The sequence below is a fragment of the Solanum tuberosum genome, unplaced genomic scaffold (assembly GCF_000226075.1).
Source record: "Solanum tuberosum cultivar DM 1-3 516 R44 unplaced genomic scaffold, SolTub_3.0 scf00084, whole genome shotgun sequence".
Classification (NCBI taxonomy): Eukaryota; Viridiplantae; Streptophyta; class Magnoliopsida; order Solanales; family Solanaceae; genus Solanum; species Solanum tuberosum.
Window position 1 is genome coordinate 1,212,422 of NW_006239009.1, and position 16,167 is coordinate 1,228,588.

Here is a 16,167-nt window from a genome sequence, read left to right on the forward strand (position 1 = left end):
ATTGGTGCATTGTCATGTTGTGCAGTAGAATACATGTAGTAATTATACCATGTAGCACTTCCTTTCTCCAAAAACGTGATTGATAGCAATAATTGCAAAACTTCAAATGCATGTTCAACATAATTTCAACACGATTCTTGTTTCATTGCGAAATATTTCTTCTTTTGGGAACGTGGATCACTAATGTGTTTGAACAATTGTAGACCATTTAATTTTGCGCATTCTTTATTGTGAAAATTAATAATAAAATCAAATTATCTTTAGATGACGAAAAAATATATATTAATAATTCGAGATGAAAGTAGCATATATTAAATATATATTTTTTAAGATATTATATTATATTTAAAAAGAATTATGAATATTAGAGATTTAATTAATTGTCTTATATGAAAAATAATATGTTAAGTACAAAATATTAGAAATAATAATAAAATAATGAATAAGTTAATAGAGAGCGTGAATAGTAATTCTCCAAATTTGGAGAACTACTATTCAACTCTCTGTAAATGGGGAACAAAAAGTGAAATGGAGGGTGGTTGGAGAACTCATTCTCTATTTTACTCTTCAAGTATAAAGATTAGAGAGTAAAATAGAGGTGGGTTGGAGATGGTCTAATGATCTTTTGTAAAGGAGATGTCAAATCTGTCTCTAGAGTTATGGAAGCTTTAGTTCATTTTAGTGCTACAACTGGACTTGTGGCCAACATGGACAAGTCCAGCCTATTCTTAACAGGAATGACTGAACAAGTGAAGAAGCAGCTCACGGATATTTCTGGCTTCACACAAGGGTCTTTTCCCATTAGATACTTGGGACTCCCACTCACATCTAAGAGGTGGGGCAAGCTGGAATGTCATCAATTAGTTGATAAGATAACAAGTAGGATCAAACACACCAATGCAAAACAACTATCTTATGCAAGAAGGCTCCAAGTGATTTTGGCTGTCCTATTTTCAATCCATAGTTTTTGGGGCTCAGTTCTTATCCTTCCTTAGAGTGTAGTGAAGGAAGTGAACAAGAAATGTAGAGAATAACTATGGAGAGGCACTGAGGAAAAAAGGAAAGTATCATTGGTATTCTGGGATAAAGTATGTTTTCCAAAGAAGCAGGGTGGATTGAATTTGGAATGTGGCTTGGAATTGGAATGGTGCTTCGCTTCTACGACAATTAGCTGGAAGTAAGGAGCCATAATGGATAAAATGGGTGCATGGGATATAATACATCAAAGCAGACAGTCTAGACCTATAGAGCACCAGCCGACAGTAGTTGGTATTAGAGGAAAATTAACTTTCTGAAGAACAAGATGCAGAACTGGTACACATAAGGGCAATTCATCCTTAATGCTAATGGGAAAATATTCAATCACAAGTGGCTATCTTGCCCTGATAGGCAACCAAGATAAACTAGAGGTTGCTGAACTAGTTTGGAATTTTGTGTCATTGTCTAGTTAGAGATCTTCATGTGGTTAGCAATACAAAATAGATTGCTCACCAAGGAAAGACTGATGAATATGAATATACATGTAGAAGACACTAGATATTGCCTGTGTGAAGCTATAGTGATGGAGACAAACAAACATTTATTTGTAGACTGTGATTATGCTGCAAGGGTAAGAGATGAACTTCTAATATGGTTCAACATCTCACTACCTGCAAGAGATTTGAAACCTACATTGGATTTGATTAAATGAAGCACAAAAAGAAGTTTAAGAAGGAAGTGGTGGCTGCTGGTGTATCACATCTGGAAAGCAAGGAACTGGAAGCAATTCAAAGGAGTACAGATACTACATACCAACACAATGGGGAAAATTACACGAGAAATAGTAGAGATGATAGAAATGTATAAGAATACAAAAAGAGCAAATTATGTAGAAGTTTTTGGCAAAAGTTATGTAGTCAGATGCTGGTCTTGCTGAGGCCATTCCTCATTATACCTTTAGAGAGGTGATGAGGTTTGGTCGTTTGGATGCTCTTAGTTTGTAAGTGGTTTTTGTTAATGGTAATATTCACACTGATTGCCAAAAAAAAAAAGAGAAGAAATTCAACGATAGATCTAAGGGTAGTGTCAAAGCTAGAACCTAAACCAGTTGGCTCACCAAACAGCAGAACATGTCAATTGACAAACGGCACTAAACTATCCAAAAACCAGCTGTATGAGTAAATAGGTCATGTGGTCTTGGGATGGGAAGGTGCTTATGTGGTTGATATGTCAATATCCTAGTAGGGGAGGGAAAGGCTGACAAGTCTCTTTGTCTTTCAATATGCCTCTCCTTCAAGAATGAAAAAGATAACTACAGCTCACTAAGAATTTAAATCAAGTGACGATGAAAATAAATAAATAAAAAAGAAACTAAATGATGTTGTTATTAATCGTAATAACTCAAAGAAAATCACAGGCGAAATGAAGTTAATCACATGCAATCACAATTCACAACTGCTTCGTCCTTGATATATAGTATTAGGGTGCCTATCAGCTCTCTGAGAGAAGTTGGTGTTGCAGTCGTGCGTTTTTAAACAAAGATCAAGTAAATAGCATCTGTGTCTATAGTAGCTGAATAATTTCATTTAAGTGGATAATGAAGAAATCATTTATTGTTAAGACTGCAGAGAGTTCATGAAATCTAATCAAAAATAAAGTGCGAGTGCGTGCATATGTATTAATTTTGCTAAGAGAAATCCTGATCATAGCATGTTTTAACAAATGTGTCATCTAAAAGAGAAATCCCGCTCATAGCATGTTATAACAAATATGTGTAATACTGTTCAGATTGCTCACTTCATTTTGCAACTCGTTTTCTCTCTGGTTAAGCATATAGTCTTGAACAGAGACCACTTTCATCTGCAGTTTATGTAAAGCAGTTTCCAGAGGGATTACCAACCATGAGAAAGAATTATGTTGTATAATCATGAACAGACACACACACAGAGGTTGGAAATTTGAAGCATTGACCTTCCCACAAGTTGACCCAATGATTATAAACCCTCCATCTCTCTTCCACAGCAAGACAGACACAATCATTTTAATAAGAAGAGGTTAAAGGGGAAAATAGAGTTTCTTCCAAAGTTCTATCAGAAAAATATTCAGATGGATGAGGCCTGAGGTTTCAGAATAACCAAGGATGGACAACAGGAGCAAATCACAACCATGATTAGACCAGTGAAAGGGACGATGAGTGAAACTAAGAGACTTGCAGGTGATATTCCTGACAATAGGAAGGTCCATACAAACTCATTTTTCCTTGTTCTATTACTTGTTATGATTATTAAAAGGAATTTATTTGAGATTTTGTAGACTTCTTCAAACCAGATGCATCACATACACTGCCTAAGCTGCTGGATAGTGTGATGATTGGACAAGTGAAAACTATGCATCATGCTTCTATTTCAATTGTGTCATCCATTTTAAAATAGACAGTAGGGCAATTAGGTTCAATTAAATGTCGCAACAAACATGGGCTATGACCTGCTCTTCATTGAAAGTTCAGTCACCAAAAAGAAAGGAAAGAATGAGATAATTCATGAGGAATCTATCAAAGAGAAATCTCAGAAAGGTCTCCTAATCAATTACCACAAACTATCCCCATCATCAAGCTCCCACAGTACTTCCAGAGTGATCAAGTTGATGCTTGGATTTTACCATCTGAACATAGCAGTTGACAATCTGTTGATCTAACTTGTAGTAGTATTCCATCCTTTTCAAAGGTTTCAAGTCTAGGTCAATGAAAGATGCCTAGAAATTTGCAATCAAAAAGAATCCATTAGTACACTGGTAAAACCTATGAAGCCAGTCTTGGAGTTAGAGAATCTATGTTTTTCAGTATTAAGTGGATTGCATTAGCATTTACATGTAAACCATTATTAATGCCACAGCATAATCAGTCTTGTTCTAGAGAAGCAGCATTTCAGAGTGAGTGGACTGCAAGAGTACTAAACATGTAGACAGTAGGCCAGTATTTATGCCACACCATTAGGAAATGGAAATTATGGTAGCATAAATCCTATCTTGATACAGATACAAACTACTAAACAAAGAAGTTGGTTCCATTCCAGGGAAAAACATAGATCACAAAACAGATGACGGGGTTAGATATTGACTCTATGCTGTCAACAAAAAAGTCGCACTACGAGTAAAGTCAAAATTGTGTGACAATACAATTAAAAAACATTTCAAGTTTTTCGACACTAGACCTGAAATGTCACCACATAAAATAAATTCAAGAAAGAATTAGCCATATTACTCTAGAACCGAAAGGCAGATTGTAAAACGATTTATTTCACATGGTATAACATGTGTTTTTTTTAGAACGAAAAATTTGGACCATTTCTCGAATTGTGCCATTCATCCTTGTGCAGGGGCCATGCTATTCTAGACCCAAGGGAGAGTAAGAAAAAGAAGGAAAGAGTAATACCTTGTAGTCAAAACTTTGGTTGGTTGATTCTAAGGAGACAATGTTGTATGGGGATTCCACATTACCAGCTTCTCTAGGTCTAAAACTAATTATCATACTCAGGTCCTTTGCAGTTGCAGCTATCAAGTAGTCCCGCACAATCTTCAAGCTTTCCTCCATCGAGATTGAATGCAGAGAATTATATCTCTTTGTTGATTGATCTTTATCTAGTTGTCCACATACCATGCAAGGCTGAGAAATAATGTTATAATATGCATGAATTGCACCTTCAATGTCTGTCGTGTCTAACTTCTGGACTTCAAGAAGTCGATCTAACAACCCTGAACTACACACTGTCTTGGAGATGAGTTCTAGAAAATAGTGTGTCCGCATGCCCTCTTGTGCCTGAATTACATTCTTGAGCAAATTTTCAAATGCTTCACCAACTTCACTACTGGTAGTGTCTGCACCACCACCCAAACCCCCAAATATGAGAGAACCATCCACGAAAACCCGGAAATTATTCTGTGGGGTCTTTAAAAGGTTGTTTATTGCCATGCGTACTCTGTCGCTGGATCCAGAGGATCATATGCACTTACCTCTGATATCTGATATAGGACAAGCACCAAAAAAAGAAAAAAGAGGAGATCTATAATATAAGTGGGAAGTGTATAGAGTATAAAAAGCCATTATCAGTGGTAACAGGGACAATGTATAAGATTAGGGGGGAGGGAGGTTGAAGAAAATTGCCAAAATGAAAAGAATTCTACCAGTCTAATGACGTAACTGAATTATGAAATCCACCAGAAACAGCCATATCTCAAGAATAAATTGCAGATGGAAAAGCTAATACCTTTTCTTGGTTCAATTTTAGAGCCTGATGCATTTTAAAACGAGTTACACTCCTCTTAATATCGTTATCCTCTGTGATAAATTCTGATTGTGGAAGGAATCCACACTTAGGCTGGCTTCACCAAAAAGAAAATGGAAAAGTCGTAAGGGAAACATAATATGGAAACGTACAGAAAACAGTTTTGTTAAAAAAAAGTAAAAGATGACGAAAACGTTGCAAAAAGAGATAACTAAAGCTTTTAGGATAAAAGTACCTTAATTTCTACAGATATGCTGCATGCCTCTTTACACATACCTGATAGTAGGGGAACATGAGCATTGGCGGATCCAGGAATTAAACTCAGGGGGTTCGAAATTTAAAGAAGAAGCTCATGTGGTAATGTAAGTACACAGTGAGCATAGTAACCCGACATGCTTTTTGTACAAGGTATCTCATTGGTTGATAAAAGTTAACACCAAACTAATCAAAGATATTGAGAACAAAGCTACGTTGATAAAAAAAAATTAGTGGATCAGTTGTATTACATAAGTTAATTCCTAAAACACATGAAAATTAAAGGAGTGGCGGATCCAGGAATTAAGCTCAGGGGTTCGAAATTTAAAGAAGAAGCTCATGTGGTAATGTAAGTACACAGTGAGCATAGTAACCCGACATGCTTTTTGTACAAGGTATCTCATTGGTTGATAAAAGTTAACACCAAACTAATCAAAGATATTGAGAACAAAGCTACGTTGATAAAAAAAAATTAGTGGATCAGTTGTATTACATAAGTTAATTCCTAAAACACATGAAAATTAAAGGATGAAAAACGAAGTGAGACAGAGAAGAAAAATATTTACCTTAACCCGCTAAATTTATATTACTTTATCGTACCGCATTAAGCATTTCTTCCTACTTTTACCCTGCTCCATTGAACATTCTTAAAATTTCTTGTTACTTTTTATTACTTTTATTTTGTAATTGTTTTACTTTATTTTGCTATTTTAAATTTTTAAATTAGTATCCATTCAAACACATATTACTAGGAAAATTATTAAGATTCTCTAAAAGTGTGTACGTAAGTATAGATTTACTAATATTATAATGCATATTCAGAAGATAAATAAATGACATCATCAATTTTTTAGTTCATGTAGTTTAATTTACTAGGTTAGTCATCACTTGTTGAAGAAAAAATGACGAATAAATCAAATAAGTTTTGTTTTCATCTCTCTAAAATAGAATTGGAAAAATAGAAAAGAAATTCCATGAATTCTATTAAATATATATTATTAAAAGGATATTGAAAATTTTTAGTTTCTTCATTCAACTACATCTAATTTATCTTCATATATATAATTCATCATTTTTAAAGAGTTGTACATAAAATTATGTTGAAATAAAATGACAAATAGATAGAAGAAGAATAAAAAAAATGTGTCTAATAAATTTAAACAAAAACAAATTAGGAAAAAATGACATAAAAGAGAAAAAATAATGAAAAAGAGAAGATGATCCAAGCCCAAAAGTTGAGCCCAATTCCATGTAAAACAGTTACCAAAAGAAGAGAAGAGGAATTGTTGCGTATGAGATTCAAACCCACGACGTAAAAGCCACTGCTGAACCCCTTATGCATTGAGCCAAAGCTTCTCACTTGTTTTCAGGGGGTTCATTTTAATATATGTACACATAAAATCAGAATTTGGCCCTATATATATAACGTAATTTTTCGACCGCCCCCTAGACACAACCTAGGTACCCCCCTGAACATGAGAACAATACAAACCAATATATTTGTATAATAAATGCCCACATCTAACCTTGCTTGGTTAGTATGTTAGACCATTATAAAGCCAACTATCCACTGCGAATTTTCATTGTTGTCTTTCTTACAAATGAATAGAAATTACAGTTATTTTGTTGACAGCAGCATAAACTTGAAATAGCCAAAAAATATCTACCTAATCAGGACTTGAATATTAAAACCATTTTTGCAATGAAACAACCGGAAGTAATACAGGAAGGATTATGACCTCTGAAAACAGATGTATATACTGAGTTTTACATTTCATTGATTTACAAAATGGGCAGCTATGTGAATTACCATAATAGGATGACAATTACTGTTGCCTCTTTTTATCTGACAGATCCATGGTAACTGTTTTACATAATACGATGTTGAGTTGCTTATTATAGGGTATTAAAATATGTGCATGTTAACATTTTAGTGATGAAAAGGATTGAAAATTATTACCAAGAGGGAACACTGAAAGATCGGACATGAGCATTACAGAATCACAGAGGGGATTGACCTTTGTCGCATCAACACGCCACGCAGGACGCTGCTGGAGGACATTGTTTTCAACGGCTTCCAGAAATTCTGGGGTCACGTGAATGCTAGTCTGTCAAATAAAAGGGAAGAAACAAGATGGAGATATTTAACCACGCTCCAATACAGGCAACTGAATATATGGAATCAGGTAGAAAAGAAAACATAGTTACAACCTTTCACAACTTAATCTTCAAACTCATAGATCAGCATAAATTGCTGGGCTAAATTTATTCTATCCAAACAATAAATAACAAATGCACATAAAAATGATCAACTGCATAGGTTGATTCTCTAGGATCTTAAAGGACAGAATTTTGAGTTATATGGATATTTATTTGAAAAGGTGCAGAATTCCTTATTATTAACTACACAAAAGAAGTGTCTGGAAAAGTAATTTTCCTTGTATTCATAAGAAACAATGATATACACAAAATCAAATGTTTTACGAAATGACAAGAATGTAGCAGTATAACATACACACCCCTGCATCAACATGTCGTGAACCCAACAATGGGCACATCACGTGCTGCACAAAATAGTGTTGAACAATTTCCCTTGTAGGAGCTGATACAATCTCAGTAAACTCTTCCCACAAGAGGCATTCCTGCTTGTTTAGACCGGAATAATCATGACCACATTCAGACTCGTTCCTTGGTACCTTCTGAATCCGCAATATTTTTCCAACCTAAACAAAAAAGAAGAGGAAATGCAGCTTAAAAATCAAACCCAGTTAGTTCATACTGGAAATGTTGAGCAAGAATATGTAAAACCATTTGTTAAGCAAGAAGTAGATGGTCAATTAATAGAAACTTGAAACATAGTGTAATATTAGTTGTGTTTCTGATGAAAATGTGCCAAATTTTTGGTTAGGTAAAAAGCAAATATGGCCTGTAAACTAAAGAGTAAAGATGAATTATTCGAAATTGAGACATACAAGATCAGAACGTGTTCCATTATATGCAAGAACTAGGTTAACGGCTCCTTCTCCTCTGTAAGTCCAGTCTGATGCCTCCATATGCTACCAAAAATGTACATGCAATTAGACAAACGCATAAATATCTCCTTACACAACATATACATATATATGAGTGTAATTCGTGTACCTGAGAATTGGAAATGATGAAGATTGGGTTATTTACAAGCCTCAAAACTGAAAACTGGAAAATCGGCGAAGTAACAGATCAGAGCCTCCGAGGATTGCTCTCTCATATTCTTCTGTTTGAGGGACACCTGGTGCTTCCTGCTCACCTCATTTGCATGAAGCTTTAGGGCCTTAAATTGCATGAAAGCAGCAATGGGGAGGCACGTATGCAGGGCGGGTTTAAGGCTATGCGCGGGTTGAAGTGGGTTTCTTTAAAATTAATGTGGAGCGGGTGGGTTGCTGTATATGTGATTTTTACATGTTATAAGAGTGATATAGCATTATTTAATAAGATAATTTCTTTAAAACTATTAAAATATTCTAGATAATTTTTGAAAATAATACAATTTCTTACATGTTTCCAATTGACCTTTAAAAAATAAAATTTTAAATCACTATTTTATTAAATTAATATAACTTAATGAAAAAATGAATTTATTTTTATGAATTTTATTTTTAGTCTCAAACTTAACTAGAAAAAGAAAATATTAAAAAAGTTATGCGGGACAGGTCCATGCGGCGCGAGGTGGGACGGGTTGAAAATGAAAAATGTTGTTATGCGGGACGGGAGGAAAAAAATAAAAATTATGCGGGTTAAGCTCAACCCGCCCCACCCAGTCGTGCACCACTCCATTGTCATGCCTAGCTATGTGACATTTTTATTATAGGTTTTGTTTTTTGGGCTGTGTAAATGTTTTCATTCAAAAATTTGATTATTTTTTTTTGTAATATGGACCCAAGGTTGTTTTTGGGGAAAACTACATAAATCTTAGTAGTTTACGTCTTAATTACTAGAATTCGCGATAATTTTGAAGATTACTTCATGTACAATATTAGTCCTCTGAATACATGTATTATTACTCGCAAGATACATGTATTCAGCGATTTTAAAAATCAAGATACATGTTTAATTAATTCACATGGACAATTTTTGAAAATATTAATCAAATCTCTTAATGTAATATATAAATCAAGCTGGGAGTGTATCTATATTTAATTAATTTCATTTTATTACTCTTTGAAATAATAAATTCATTAATATCATTAATAAAAGACAAAAACATGTACATTTTGGTTATGTAATTTGGTTAATTTCATTTCAGTAGTCTTAAAATAATAAATTTATTGATTTGATGTATCTATTATCTATTATCCATATATGATGTATCCAACAAAATAAACACTTAAATACATGAGTGTACGATATCTAGTGTTAATTTCGTGTATCTATTTATATGTATCTAATATTAATTTGATGTATCAAGTATCAATTTCATACGTTATATCCAAAAACATGTATCTCGGATACATGATAAGCAGATATATCTAAGGAATTTTCACTTAAATAATATATTTTATTTGATTAGTTATTGTTTTTAATGTTTCATTATATTTATTACCATTTATGACATCACTTTAGTTTTAATAGTCATTTGATATTTGATACCATCGGGTTATATATATATTCTGGTGGTATCAAAAAAGAAAAAGTCACTTCAGTGAAAGACACTACTAAGTTACTCATTGATACCATCATAGTGTATATATATATTCTGATTGTATCAAAGAGTGATTTAGTGAAAAATACTACTCAAATATTATTTAAAATTAGTTTATGTGTCATTATATAAACTATAATTGTAATACAATTTGAATTCAATAGTATACATTGTTATAAATTCGATTCTTGTTATTCCAAAAAATATAATACATTTTAACAACGTAAAATTAATTATACCTAAATTTCAAATATTCAAATTAGTTTGTGTTATTATATAAACAGTAGTTGTAATACAATTCAAATTTCAATATTATACATTGTTATAGATTCGGTTGTTGTTATTCCAACAAATATAATACATTTTAACAATGTAAAATTAATTATACCTGATTTCAAATATTCAAATTTTATACAAATTATATTATGTGTTATTATATAAAGTATAGTTGTAATATAATTTGAATTCAATATTCTTCATTGTTATAAATTCGATTGTTGTTATTCCAACAAATATAATATATTTTAACAACGTAAAATTAATTAAATTTGTACCAAAATATTTAAAATTCACACATAATACTTATAATACATTTGTATTAAAAATATTTTAGTAAACACGTGCATTGAAACATGTCTATAATATGTATTATATATTGAATTCAAATGTATTACAATTGTAATTTTTTTCTCTTATTAACAGTGTTAAAATATATTATTATATTAAAAATATTTTAGTTATAGACTCATAATGTGCATTGAAAAAGGCATAGAATATGTATAATGTATTAAATTCAAATTGTATTACAAATATAATTTTTATTTATTTATTTTATTAATGATGTCCATATTTTTTTTAAAATAAAATGTTAATCTTCAAAATAACTTTAAACATTAAAATAATTGAAATTTAAAAAAGAACAAAGATAATGAAAGAGAGAGAAAATGATGGAATAAATGAGAAAGAGAGAGAGAGGAAGAAAATGATGGAAGAAAAGAGAAGGAGAGAAAAAAAATGACTAAAGAAATGAGAAGAATGAAAGAGAGAAAATGATGGACGAAAAGAGAAAGAGAGAGAGAAAGAAAATGATGGAAGAAAAGAGAAGTAGAGAAAAATAAAGATAATGATCTACCTGTGGTAAAAAAAAAAAAGTAAGGTTGATTTGTGTAAAAGTAAAAGATATGTCATAATTCGTAAATAAAGTTATATAATATATTATTTATGTAGATTGACCTATTTCAAAATATGGAATATAACTGAAAAACATGAATTTATAAACAAATCACGACAATAGAGTATTTGTAGTATCATTAATAAAAATAAAAAATTTCACAATTCTTTCCTATTTTTAAAATTTGAATTTTTTTCTCATCGATACATATAATTTTAACACAGATACATGAACTTTTAACTATATGCATGTGTAAACTTTGTTAGATACATGTACACCTAATACCCTTTGTATCTCTCCTCTTCACAACAAACTAGCGTCACATCCGTTGCTTGTGATTACCTTGTATGCACTTCACCAACGATTTCTTCATCCCATGATTTTAGATGTGTAGAATTTTAGACTTTCAATTTTTCGACGATGAAATACTACCGCGCCACTGGATGAGGTTCCCTAAACCCATCAATCAAATAATTTTGTGGCCTCAAACCTTCTATTCCCATATGTACTTCTCAAATAAAGAAAAAGGATATCAAAATTTGTACAAATAAATACCCAAATAAAATTGTATTTCTCAACAATTAGATTTTATTGCTCTGTTTTTTATTCAGTTTATTATGGTTTAGTGAAGAAGATCTATGAGGGAGAAGGAAGACAGAAAAAGAAAGGGGAGATGAACGTAGGATAGGAGATTGAGGATGAAGGAAGAGATATTATGATGAAGGTGATGAACATGGTGAAGATGATGGAGGATTTGGGGGGGGGGGGGGGATATACAATTGGCATAGGAATTTTGGGAAAGATAATTAATCAATTCTAGTTTTGAGGGATGTGTTTATTTAACTGTATCTTTTAAAATATATGGTATAAAATATTAAAAGTGATAATATATGTAATTATTTGAAAGTAGAGATAAAGCTAGTATATATGATAGTGATGTCTGTTGAGTTAGGTAGTTTTCCTTGTTTTTATTTATCAAAATGAACAAAAATCATAGTCCGAAAAATCAAGAAAAAGGCTAAACAAAAAACTAATTGCAAATTATCGATTCAAATAAAAAAAATCCACATAAATGTTGTTTCCCTCATTTGATTTTATTTTTGTCGCGACACATCTGAACTCAAATTGGAAATTGAAGCATTTGTGGCATTTATTGATGGAGCATCTGTCAAAGAATTATCAAAATGTTGATGTGTCTTAGTTTAATTGAGCAGTGTTGTGTTGTACATTGAATATGTGTAGTGGTTGTACATGATTAGCTAGATATTTAGTTAGTTAGTTAATGAGCTGATGACATATGTTGCAGTTAGTTACAACAATTAGTATAAATAGATAACATTATCTAGATAGTTTCATAATTTGATATATCTCATTACAATGTAACAATTTTCTTCTTCTTCTCTTAATCAATTCTCGTCTTCCTCTCCTTCTCAACAAGATTTCTTCCTCAATCTCTTCTTCTACGATTTTACTGATATGATGTTCAATGGATATAGTTGTGTTTCTAGATAAATTTTTCATGGTATCAGATCCACAAATTTTGTAGTTGACTAGATTAAGGGATTTTCTCGACTATTGAAGGAAATCGAGAGATCTAGCTTTGGTAGATCAATGGTGAATCCAACAACTGGAGTTGAGGCTTTGAGTTCACCTTTCTCAAGGATGAAAGTCACAAATCACAATCATGCACTTCATTTGTCAACTAGAAATATTCCTGGAGGAATTTAGATTAGTATTCAACTTGTAGGTATAGAGAATTACTCATTGTCACTCCCCGAGGCTACCCCCTTGACGTAAACACGGGATCTAGGATAACGACCGACTCCAAGCTAACCCTAAGCTGGCATATCATAAGCATACTTAAACAATTGAACAACAGATACTAAGTGGAAGCTTAAAACATAAGATAAACAAAATTATGGGAAATACCCAATACTAGTCTGAATACATAAATACTAAATAAGAGTTAATGATATTGAACTAACTCAAAATACTAAAGCTAAATCTGTCTATGTCTAAAATAAGTCTCTAACTGACTAGAGATGCTGGAACATGCCCCCAGCTAACTCCAGTAAAAACTGAAACTGAAATGAAAGACTGAATGTAAAAGAACATGTCTATCATCCTCGAAGAATGAGGACTCACCACTGATACTGCTGAATACGGATCAAAAATCGATCTACACGTGATCTGAATGATGAGGACCTGAACCTACATCACGAAAAGATGTAGCGCAGAGTATGCGTTAGTACTTGAAAGGTACTGAGCATGTAGGATAGGATAAGGCTGAACAAACATATAACTGAACAAAGCATACTAGGCAATGATATAATCTGAACATGATAAAGATACTGAAATATACTGAATATGAACTAAACTGAATGCAATGACTAAGTACATAACATGCTGAAACTGAATACTGAAAATATATCTGATAACCTGGTCAAATGCACTAGAGTCTGACTTTGGAAGCTACTAATAACCAACATAAAACCACGTGAGCTAACCGTGGAGTCTGATGTATACGCCCCATCGAGAGGACCAAATATACCTTGCTAGGGGTATAGAGGCATGACTAGCGTCACTAAAACAGATGCCCAACAGAGGGGACTTACAAACCTACGGGGGCACGTAGTTCTAGGACTGTGAGGGTGACTGACCCTAGTCCAACTCGGTGTTAAGCCTACTTCCAACTGAAATGTGTACAATACAACATAACTGAAATAAACTGGATAGCTCAATATTCTGACATGCTACCTGAAAATGCAACATTTAAGTACTGATAATGAAACATACAAAATCTGAGGCATGTATATATGTTTATCTAACCTAGCTAGTGTAATTCATGAACTACGAGAATCTAAACAACTAGGGTTCTGAGTTTCACGCAAAGAACTAAGCAACAATATTACGAAACTATGATAATCTGATTAAGGATACTATAACAGCTAAATAGCAATAATTCTCTAAAGTTCTAGAAACCCCAGGTCTAAACAAGATATGGAGAATCAAGAATTTGACTGAATTCTAGGGACCTAGTGGATGAAAGGAATCCACCAGTGAAATCCCACATACATGGTGATGAATTTCATGGAGAAATCTTTCGATTTTGGGGCTAGAACTGAAGAAAACTCGTTGCGTTCTTGGAGAGGTTGGGTCGCCTCTTTTCTCCTCTTTTGGTCTAAGATTGATGAATTCTAGTGAATGAATAGCTTAGGGAAAGTTCTAACTAAGTCACTAGGCTCAAACTGGCCAAAATGACGTAGTTTAGGGATTAAACGACGTAGTTTAGGTGTCCAACGCATAGGGGAAAAGACAAAAACGACCCTAACTTAAAAGTTGTCGGGGCCAACGACGGGCCTGACCGACGGACCACGGATGGACCTATGGCCCGTCTTGTCATCTCGTCATTTGGCTTCAGAGAATTGGGAACTAGGGTCTGAACCATGGAACTCGACCACGGACCGTGGTTCCATCTACGGTCCGTAGGTCCTAGCGTGGTTCTGGACTTTTTCTGAAATTTCTGGGTGGAGTTGAGGTGGCCAACCACTAACCCCACCTACGGTCCGTCGGTGGCCTCCATTGGTGGCACCTACAACTTCTAAAAATATGCATCTTATCCCTTTCAGAACCTGGGGTGTTACATTATCTCCCCCTTGGGAGCATTCGTCCTCGAATGAAGTCTAAACTAGCTGAATATGGTGGGAAAGAGCTGCAAACCCTACCACTAAGTACTGGAAACTGACTTCTGACTTAACTAAGTTCCAAGAACATGCAAATACGCTGAAAATGCAAGACTAACCGAAGGAACATAACACTAAGAATGAATTTATGCAAGAGTAAACTGAGAGACTGGAGAGGAACTATTACCTCAAGCTAGAATGGAATCGGAGGGAAAGAGATGAGGATAATTGGCCTTCATAGCCACTTCTGCTTCCCAAGTAGCTCTCTCTACGGATTGACTCCTCCACGAAACCTTAACTGAAGCGACTTCTTTGTTTCTCAACCTACGAACCTGATTATCAAGCATTTCAACTGGCACCTCCTCATAATTGAGACTATCCTTCACGGCCACATTTTTTAATGGTACTATTGAGGCTGGATCACCCACACACTTCTTCAACAAGGAAATGTGAAAGACTGGTTGGACTGCTGCCAGTTCTGTTGGCAACTCTAACTCATAAGCCAATTTACCAACCCTTTTCAAGATCCTGTAAGGACCTACATATATGGGACTGAGCTTCCCTTTCTTGCCAAATCTCATCCCTCCCTTCATAAATGACACTTTCAGAAAAACCCAATCATCAATTTGGAACTCCAAGTCCTTGTCCATTCTCCTTACATCTGCATAGGACTTTTGGTGACTCTGGGCTGTCTTAAGTCTATCTCTGATGATCTTTTCTTTTTACATAGCATCATGAACCAAATCTTCCCCAATCAACGATGATTCACCTACTTCAAACCAACCAACCGGAGATCTGCACCTATGCCCATATAATGCTTCATAAGGGGCCATCTAAATATTGGAATGATAGCTATTATTATAGGTGAACTCTATGAGAGGTAGGTGATCATCCCAACTACCCTTGAAATCGATCGCGCAACCTCTTAAAATGTCTTCTAAGGTCTAAACGATACACTTTACCTAACCATCCGTCTGTGGATGAAATGTTCTACTGAGATTTACTTGAGTACCAAGATCTTTCTGAAACGATTTCAAGAAATGAGAGGTAAACTGAGGACCTCTATCTGAGATGATAGACAAAGGAACCCCATGCAACCTCACAATCTCATTAATGTAAAGC

The 16,167-nt window shown here is 33.8% G+C and overlaps 1 pseudogene; it reads right to left on the reverse strand.

Annotated features, from left to right (window-relative positions):
• Positions 1–1,705: 1,705 nt before the first annotated feature.
• The window catches only part of LOC102600574 (inositol-pentakisphosphate 2-kinase-like), a 54,249-nt pseudogene continuing 39,787 nt past the window's right edge, over positions 1,706–16,167 (reverse strand).